Here is a 10264-nt window from a genome sequence, read left to right on the forward strand (position 1 = left end):
CCCACATGCATGCAACTTCCCAACTCTAAGGGTCCCCACAAGAGAATTGAAACCAGGGGAGCAACGGGCCACAGCAGCTAGTCCCAGACTAACTCCCTGAACCTGTTTCCAAGGCCTTCTTTTCTCTGACTCTCCAGTGAGCTGACCGCAGCCCCGCCTCGGCTCACTTCGAACCCAAGCAGTCCCACCTCGGCTCTCTCCTGTTGCTGCTTCTATCCTAAGCCCTGTCCCCAGCTTCAGTAAACTCATCCTCAAAATAAAAAAAATAAAAAAAGAAGCCAGATAAGACACAGCAGAGGCTTCTGTTTGTCCCAGCTCACTTCTTCCCCAAAGAATATGCAATTACTGCACCTTATTCAGGAGGGATGCTGTGTTATCTCAAGAGCACAAAGAATCTGAAGGAGGGAGACTGATACTACACACAAAAAACATTATTGCTGATCACAACACTAATGTTATTGCCTATCCATTTAGAAAATAGCCGTCTGGAAAGATTCAAAATTCCCCTCCTTGACACACACTCGGTGTCATGGTGAATAAGCATATGTGCTTACATTTAAAAATACTTTGATGGATTTTATAAACATAAATATTTGGCAAATTAATTATATTGAACAAATAACTACCTTAATACCAATAAGCTGATTGGTTTAAATTAACTTCAATATTATTTTCCTTACTTGTGAAATAGGAATACTAATATCTGCCTTTCTTTATATAGATACTAGAGGCCCGGTGCACGAAATTCGTGCATGAAGGGGGGTTGTCCCTCAGCCCAGCTGGTACCCTATCCAATCTGGGACCCCTGGAGGGATGTCCGACTGCCCGTTCCCACCGGGATCGGGCCGAAACGGGCAGTCGGACATCCCTCTCACAATCCAGGACTGCTGGCTCCCAACTGCTTGCCTGCCTGCCTTCCTGATTGCCCCTAACTGCTTCTGCCTGCCAGCCTGATCATCCCCTAACCACTCTGCTGCCAGCCTGTTTGCCCCCAACTTCCCTCCTCTGCCAACCTGGTCACCCCTAACTGCCCTCTCCTGCAGGGTTGATCACCTCCAACTGCCCTCCCTTGCAGTCCTGGTCCCTCTCAACTGCCCTCCCTTGCAGGCAGGGTTCCTCCCAACTGCCCTCCCTTGCAAGCAGGGTGCCTCCCAACTGCCCTCCCCTTCTGGCCATCTTGTGGTGGCCATCTTGTGTCCACATGGGGGCAGGATCTTTGACCACATGGGGGCAGCTATATTGTGTGTTGCAGTGATGATCAATCTGCATACTACTCTTTTATTAGATAGGATAGAGGCCTGGTACAGGGGTGGGAGCCAGCTGGTTTGCCCTGAAGGGTGTCTGGGATCAGGGTGGGGTTCCCTTGGGGCGTGGGGTGGCCTGTGGTGGTTTGCAGGCCAGCCACGCCCCTGGCAACCCAAGCAGAGGCCCTGATATCTGGGGTTTATTTATCTTCTACAATTGCAACTTTGTAGCCTGGAGCAGAGCCAAGCCTGGGGCTCCCTCCGCAGCTGGCAGCCATTTGTGTTGGGGTTATAATTGAAACTTTGTATCCTTAAGCGGAGGCCTGGGCCTGGCCAAGGTGTGTGGAAAGCTTTGTTTCCCCTGTTGCCGGGGGCAACCCTGGCCTGCTCTCTCAAGCTCCATTCTGCCGCCATTTCTGTTTGAATTTGTTTACCTTCTATAATTGAAACTTTGTAGCTTGAGTGGAGGCTTAGGCCTGCCAAGGGCAGGCGGAAAGCTTGGCTTCCTCTGTTACCTAGGAAACCTTGTTCTCTGTGGCTGTAGCCATCTTGGATGGGTTAATTTGCATACTCGCTCTGATTGGATGGTGAGCGTGGCTTGTGGGCGTGGCTTTTGGGTGTGTCAGAGGTATGGCCAATTTGCATATTTGTCTATTATTATGTAGGCTAAGGGGTGAGGCAAAAGTAGATTTACAGTTGTGAGTACACAAAACCCAGAATCTATTCTTGTTATTATTTATTATTTTATTATTTTCCATACAAACAACTGTAAACCTCCTTTTGCCTCACCCTATATTATAAAGGTCAAATGGAAAAATGTTTGTTAAAATTAACTTGAAACCAGGAACTAGCTTCATAAATATAAAGTTTTGACATTAAACAGGTCTCTGTTCAAATAAATAAATATTTATATTTATCAATGCTGATGGATTTTAACCTCAATGGCAGACCATTCCCAAGAACAACCTGCTTTCTCCTCGTGGCCAGGTACATTTCTACAAGGTGTTGTCATAAAGAAATTGCCAAAGATGTCATTGTTTTAAGACATCCTAAGATCAGTTATAAGCTTTTTAGTGTGTTTGGTTTTATCCATTTTGTGTCTCCTATAAAAAATGAACTTTTTAGTAACTCTTTTATTTTGACAGAACTAAGAATTCTCATTTCTATTATGATGTTGAAATGATGTCATCTGTGTTAAAAATCAGCCATTATGACAACCATATCTCACATATCTAAGAAGAGGGCCATACTTAACATTTCTTGGCTGTTATTTTGAAGATCTAGAGGATTCCTAAGGCAGTCAAGCCAAAACATAGATGATCTGAAAAGGTAGATAATTTGGGGAAATTAAACAAACACACAGACAGCATAGAAAGAATAAAGAGGGGGAGCTTTGTAAATAGGGTCAACCAGAAAATATATACTTTGACAAATATAGACTCTCTGATAAAAAGAATTAAATATATATATATATATATATATATATATATATATATATGTGTGTGTGTGTGTGTGTGTGTGTGTGTGTGTGTGTGTGTATATATATATATTTTAAATAATCCTCATGTTTCTTTGTATACATACTTGAAATAGCTTTAAGAGGTTCTGCCAAGGATATTAGAAATTATGCAGCAATGATCACTTTTGGCACTTAATACGTGGCAGAGGACTTTAAAATTTATTCACTAGCATTTTTTATCACATAAGCCAACAGAACAGGGAGGGAAAGACAATTACTTACTATCAAGTATCACACTGTCAGCTGAGGGCAAGAAACCAAGGTTCTTAGTAAACAGTCTGAGGACATGTAGACTAAAAAATAATGGGAGATGCCCTGGCCGGTGTTGCTCAGAGCATCAGCCCTGAGCACCAAGGGGTCTCAGGTTCGATTTGTCAAGGGCATGTACCTGGGTTGCAGATTCGATCCCTGGGCCTGGTTGGCCCTGGCTGAGGTGCCTGCAGGAGGCAACAAATTGATGTGCCTCTCTCACATTGATGTTTCTTGTTCTCTCTCTCTCTTCCTTTTTCTCTATCTCTCTCTGGCTCTCCCTCTCTCTCTTCCACTCTCTCTAAAAAAGTAATGGGGGAAAAATAATGGGGGATTTTAGTGGCAAAGGAAACAAGGCTATAAGAAAGTAATAGGTTGAATAAAGGCTAAAAAAAATTCTAACCAACATATATGAGACAAAGTTTGAGAAGACAAGTTTTGGAGTTGTCTTGAATAAGTTGATTTTCTTAGACCAAACTTATTCTAATAAAAGATGATTGGTGTAAATTATCCCTAAAATCCCTCCAAGCATGAAATGTGGCATGAGATTAAAATATACTAATGTCTTTATTGTCTGAATTTTAATCTAAAATTCACTACATATTGGCTGAGTGAGCAATGGAAAATTAACCACCATGAGCCTAAATTTACTCATAAAATAAGTATCCACCTTTCAGGATTGTGGTGGAGCTTAAATAAAATAATGAAAATTAAGTTTTTAGTACAGAATCTGGCATGTATAGGCACCAAAACATAATAGTTTCTTTCTACCTATTCCCCTTTATTAATCTAAAATTATATGACTGGTAGGAGCTAGAATACCCAAGTTATAATCGAAAGATTATTGCCTCTATGCCTTTTTAGCTAAGTGAACTCAGGCGAGTTACTATGTTTCTTTATGCATAAAATTAGGGTTCAAATATATCCTTTGTTTCCTCTATACTTGTCCTCATAATTTAAAAAAACAAATGTGAAAACACAATTTAAAAAAACAAGAACTATCCTCATAAATGGGGCAGGAATTAACACTTCCTGGTGTTTCCAGAGTTCTAACTGATTTGTTTGCAGTTTCATTCAACCTTCTTTGCAATACTGTGAGGTATTATTTCACAAGTAGGAAGATGCATACAGGGTAAGTAACATGGTCAAAGTTATCCAACTGTTAAGTCCCTGAGCAGCAAAGTTGATCCAGGCATGTCCACATACCTATTCTACACATGGCTTTTGAAGGACTAAGCATGTGAGTGAGAGGAAGGACTACTTGAAGAATTATAAAAAGAAGCATGAAGAATGGGCTAACAGATGCTATGAGCAACTATTTAAGTGTCTATTCATTTAGCAGCACAAAATAAAGCTAAGCTGATGAGAAGGAATCATAGATAATAAACAAACCACTGAGGGAAAGGATAATGATGAAATACAACATGACTATTTAATATATATGTCTAATAGTGTATTTTTCCTATTCTTATAAAACTGACAGTGAGAAAGGAAGATAAATCCATATTAATTCATCATATATTCTAATACACTTCAGCTGCAGATTAAAAGAACCATGCCACTTACTACGACTGCAGATGGAGATCAAAGAAATCCTCTACCAGACCCATGGGTTTACAGAAGCCTATCAATCACTCTGTCAGTCTTCCGGGTCGTTATTCAAGTCGCTATCCCCAATTTTGCTGGATATATCAGATCAGCTCCAGCTCCATAGGTAATTTTTCTCCCTAATGGTTTTGGGATTTGTTCTTTTTTATTATCTTTGGGCTAATGTGCTGCTCAAAATCATTGAAAATGGTAGTAAGAATGTCATTAGTTGTGGGGGTGGAGGGTGGGAAGGTGAAGGTGGAATTGTACTTAATTCACAAACTCTTACCTTATCACTACCACACAAGGCAATAAAAGAATTTAAAGGTATAGACAGAACATTTATTTAGTGCTTGCTATATTAACTGTGAATACCATGCTGCCTTGTGTTTCTGTTAACATAATTATTTTATGTTTCTTTGTTTATTTCACGGTTTTCAAAGACGGGGAAAAAACATGACTACATGGTTCCAAGTTGATGTAGAAATTTGACAGATAACTAGTCATTTGATCAATGAATAATAACTCTGAAAATTTAGTTAAACATTCACTAAAATTCAATCAGTAATACACACACACACACACACACACACACACACACACACACATATACACACACTATACTAAAGCAAGGAAAGCTCTTAGTCATATTTGCAAAGCAAGTTTATTCTTTTGTCCAAAAAACCTGTGTTATGCAGTTGTGTAAGACACAAGGTTTGGCATGGATGATACACATACAAAGAAGACCCGGACCCTGATATTAACTAAGAGGAAAATAATATAACACTAAAGAAATATGTTAAGTGTAATTTTAGAGGCACATAAAATATTGGAATATTATCCAAACTATAAATTGATACAGGAAGACTTCCTGAAAGATGTGAGGACTAAGATGAATATTAAATATTAGTAGACATTACCTAGGTGAATAAGGGAAGAACATTGTAGAGAGTAGGGCCATAGGTGAAAAAGATAATGGCTTATGAAAGATCAAGAAGCATTTTAATATCTCCAACATTAATTTAATATTCATAGAGGCAGGCCTTTTTTATCTTTTTGGGCACAGTTGCATTCCCAGTATCTTTAACAGTGCCTGATTCATTATAACTGTAGTTCAATAAATGATTGAATTAATGATTAAATTCTAAAATGCAAGTCAAGGAACAGAGACATGAGTTTGGAATAGAACCAGATCCCAAAGTATTCTGAACTGTTCCTTAGTGACCCTTTTGGACTGTTTTTACTGATTTAGGCCCTTCTCCACTCTGGGATATCTACTGATAGATAACAGTGTTCCTTCTCAATAATCGTCACTCTTGTTTACACTTGTCTCCTAGAACTTGTCCTTACAGTACGGAATTTTCTTTTTTTTTTTAAATATATTTTATTGATTTTTTATAGAGAGGAAGGGAGAGGGATAGAGAGATAGAAACATCGATGAGAGAGAAACATCGATCAGCTGCCTCTTGCACACTCCCCACTGGGGATGTGCCCGCAACCAAGGTACATGCCCTCGACCGGAATCAAACCCGGGACCCTTCAGTCCACAGGCCGACAGTCTATCCACTGAGCCAAACCGGTTTCAGCTAGTACAGAATTTTCTTGATGCGATTTGCTATTCCCTATGTCCGTTTACCTTGGAATATACTTTTCCTCATAGGAGATAATTTGATATGCCTTAAATTCACCCTGGGAGAAAACGTATCCATATATTCTTTTCAGTCAGCCATGGCACTGTGAAAAGACCATTGTTCATACTCATTGGAGTTAAAAGCATTGAGCTCATTTCTCAGGTCTGACCTGGACCAGGCCTACAACTTTGAAATAATTATCTTTAAAATGCCTAAATTGCAGGTTTGAATAAAGATTAAGTGGATAATAAATATGAAAAGTCTTGTAAATTCTGAGACATAACACGAATGTAAGAAATCACCAGTTTATTAGTGCCTACAAGGTCTTAAAAACAAGAAATTAAATTATATGTATGACAAATTCACACATTCACTGCTCTTGTGGGATAACATTTTGTAAAACATAAACATTTTTGGCAACTTGCAAATCACATCATGTAGGCAACTTCTTTTTCCATCTATATTAAAAGCAACATTAAAACTATGGATATTGGAGATTATTATTTATCCCCAAACATCTCTTAATTACTTTGTTCCTTGATTTCAAATTTGAGAGAAATAGCATTCTTTGATCACTATATAAACAATTTTCCAGTTAATCCTCATAACAACTAATGCCACAAGTTTGTAATCATGATCATTTATTTTTACATATGAAACAGCTATGAAACCTGCACAGGTGAAATTTGATAGATAACTAGTCATTTGACAGATATCCATGATATGTGGGCTTTCTAACATATACTGATACCTCTCTCTTTGAACTTGGTTAGTCAATGAATCTGAGACAAAGTTATTAATAGGAGATACTCTTCATAATAATAAAAATAAGCATATAATGAATACTCCTTTTTTTTTCTTTTTGCCTTCACCAAAATAAAATAGTTGCCCTATGGACAAGATGAATAATTGTTTATGTTAATTATTATTCATTAGTCTCATACCTTTAATTTTCATGTTTATTATTTTGTGCATATAAATGTATAGTACAATGCATATATGCATCTATATATATATATATTTACACACACAACATTCATTCACTACCCCAGTGAACACTTGCATTTTTTTCTGTTTGTGAAATATAGTGCCCAGTTAATCTCTTATATATACTAAGGTACTTGCTCCTGATCTTATGTATATTACTAAAATGAGAAGTTGTCTTTTAAATCAGACACATAGCAAATGAGATGGAACTAAACATGTTAACATTAAGTAATGCAATTTTGTGGAAAGCATTCTTTTTAAGAGAACAGCAGCATATTGATCTGGCACAAAAAGTATGGCAAAATATTGTAGAAAGGATACTTAAGATCTACAGATAACCTGAGATTTGTGAGATCATCAGAAAAAGAAATGCAGTACCTGAGTTACCATGGTTTCTTACAGAAATAGAGTCATAAAACCTCAAAATCATCATGTGATTGGTTGAGTGGTTAATTCAAGAAATGTCATGAATTTCCCCTTGAGTTTTCAGACTAGTATTATACTATAAAATACATATTTTACTCTTTTTGGACATGGTGACACTCAGTAAAAATGACTGCATATGTTGCCCTGGTAGGGTGGTTCAGTTGGTTGGAACATTGTCCTGTACACCAAAGGATGAAGGGTTCGATTCCCAGTCAGGTCTATGGGAGGCAATCGATTTATGGTTCTCTCTTACATTGACGTTCTGCTCTCTCTCTTCCTCTCTCCTCTCTCTCTCTCTCTCTTCTCTCTCTCTAAAAATCAATAAACCTTTCCTTGGGTGAGGATTTTTTTAAATGACTCCATATTTTATTTTAAATTATATTTAATGCTCTCTTTATTATTTTTCTTTCCAGATGGATAGTGTGTTTTCTTCCTATTTTTAAAGAACGCAAAGTAGAAAACTGGTGAATATTATAAGAACACACCGAAAAGTGCATTGTTACTATGGCAATAAAAAAGAGAACAAATGTCCAAATTCTTTTTGGTGAAATTCCATTTCTCTGTGTGAAATTTTGCAGTTCCCTGCAATAAGTGTAAACAAATATTCTTCATGTTACATTTCCAATCAAATTAACTATTTCTATTTAATTTACATGTATTGAACACCTACTATGTTCCTGGTAATTCAGTTTGCAAACATCATTAAAACACCTTTTCTGACCTCTATGCAGCCTCTCTGGGAAAACTGCTAAACTGCTAAGCTGAAAGCAACAAGTGATTGCACAGGAAGAGGTCTGCACAGGAAGGGAAGCATCTAACACTTCCTTCCCTTCAATTTAATATTCCATATTTAATATATTTTCCTTTAGTCTGAAACTAAAAACAAACTGCCAGCAGAAAATAATGACAAAAAATCTTCTTAACCAGTTGGCTTTTTAGAAGGTGGTATGAAAAATTACTGTATAATGTGATCAGACTATAAGAAACTATCAAATAATTTTTAAAGAAATGTACTTATCGTAGTGATCCCTTTTAAAACTTAGATATAATCATGATAATTCACTTCTTAAAACCCACGCTTACCAGTGAGAACTAGTAACATGGCTTAAAAAGCCCATAGAGACCAAGCCCTTGCTACCTACAAAGATCCAATTGCATGCCTTTTCTCTGTTCCCCATACTCAGTCACTCTGACTCTTTCAATTCCTTTAACATTTTTTTCTTTCCCAAGGCCTTTTTAAATGCTATGTCCTGCCTGGAACATCTCCCAAACCTCAAGTATCACTTTAATATCCATGTAAAAGTATGTTTTCCTAAATTCCACCATCATCACCACCACCACTCCTGCCCCAACCAGACCAGCTCAGTTCTACTATATAATTTCATATTATCTTATTTCCGTTACATTTCTCCCATATTATAATTACACTAGGGGTCCAGTGCACGAATTCGTGCACCCTGAAAGGCACTGTGGGCTGTGAGGCTACCTGGGCACAGGAGCGGGACTCGATGCATCCTCTGTGCCCCCACCCGGCCCCTCCTGCTGCGGCCCCAGTCCCCTGTCTGCCAGCAGCCTTGCTCCCACCACTGCCACTCCCACATGCTGATGGCGCTGGCCCCGCTCACACCCGCTGCTGATGCGGAGGGATTGGGGCTGGCACCAGCAGTGGGTGCAAGTGGCGGCTTCTGCCTGATTGTCCCTCAGGAGCAGGGGGAGCTGGAGAAGCCCTGAGGGGCAATCAGGGTTGGCAATCACCACTCGCACCCACTAATGGCACCTAGCTGTCGGGGCTGGCACCAGGCACCGGCCGCGGGTGCAAGCGAGGCTGGTGCTGGCAGCAAGTGTGAGTGCCAGGCAGGACCACGGCACGTGGGAGCAAAGAATTTTCAGTAACCACAGAGGCTCACCCCATGACAGCGACCGGTGCCCCGCCTTGGTCTGGTGCCCCCGCTCACTTGTTCCACCATCCCTCCACGGCCGACACCCACCATGTTCCATGTATGCCCCCTGGTGGTGAGCACACATCATAGTGACCAGTTGTTTGGTTATTCAGTTGTTCCACCGTTTGGTCTATTTGCATATTAAGGTTTTATATATATAGATATTTTTGTGACTTGTAAGCTTTATTAAGACAAAAAAAAAAGGGGGGGCGTTTCTTTTGCTTTCTGGTGCCTATCACAGGACTGGACATATGATAAGGTCATAATAAGTATTTGCTGTTGGAGCCTGGCTGGTGTGGCTCTGTGGTTGAGTGTCCGATCACCCAGGAGATTACAGTTCAATTCTTGGTCAAGGCACATGCCTGGGTTGTGGGCTTGATCCCTAGTAGGGAGCCTGCAGGGGCAGCTGATCAATGATTCTCTCTCATCATTAATGTTTCTATCTCTCTCTCCCTCTCCCTTTCTCTCTCTGAAATTAATAAAAATATTTTTAAAATATATATTTGTTAAATGAATAAGTATTTTTAAGATTTTATAGTAATGAAAAAGAGGAAAGATTACTAAAAGGAAATATTGAAGACAATAAGGAAAGTTAAAAGACTTTGCTTGTGTGAGCCCAAACAAATATAAATAATAAGTTCATAAAAAAAGTGTACACATTATATAAAGGAATGAGAAGAC

At 39.0% G+C, this 10264-nt stretch overlaps 1 long non-coding RNA gene across 1 annotated transcript; it reads left to right on the plus strand.

Moving 5' to 3' along the window:
• Positions 1-2464: 2464 nt before the first annotated feature.
• LOC114231029 (uncharacterized) lies at positions 2465-8181 on the plus strand. The gene is made up of 3 exons (XR_003617002.2): positions 2465-2573; positions 4550-4726; positions 8057-8181. It is a non-coding gene; the product is annotated as an uncharacterized LOC114231029 (long non-coding RNA).
• The last annotated feature ends 2083 nt before the right edge of the window (positions 8182-10264 follow it).

This window comes from Eptesicus fuscus, chromosome 2 (assembly GCF_027574615.1).
Source record: "Eptesicus fuscus isolate TK198812 chromosome 2, DD_ASM_mEF_20220401, whole genome shotgun sequence".
Taxonomy (NCBI): Eukaryota; Metazoa; Chordata; class Mammalia; order Chiroptera; family Vespertilionidae; genus Eptesicus; species Eptesicus fuscus.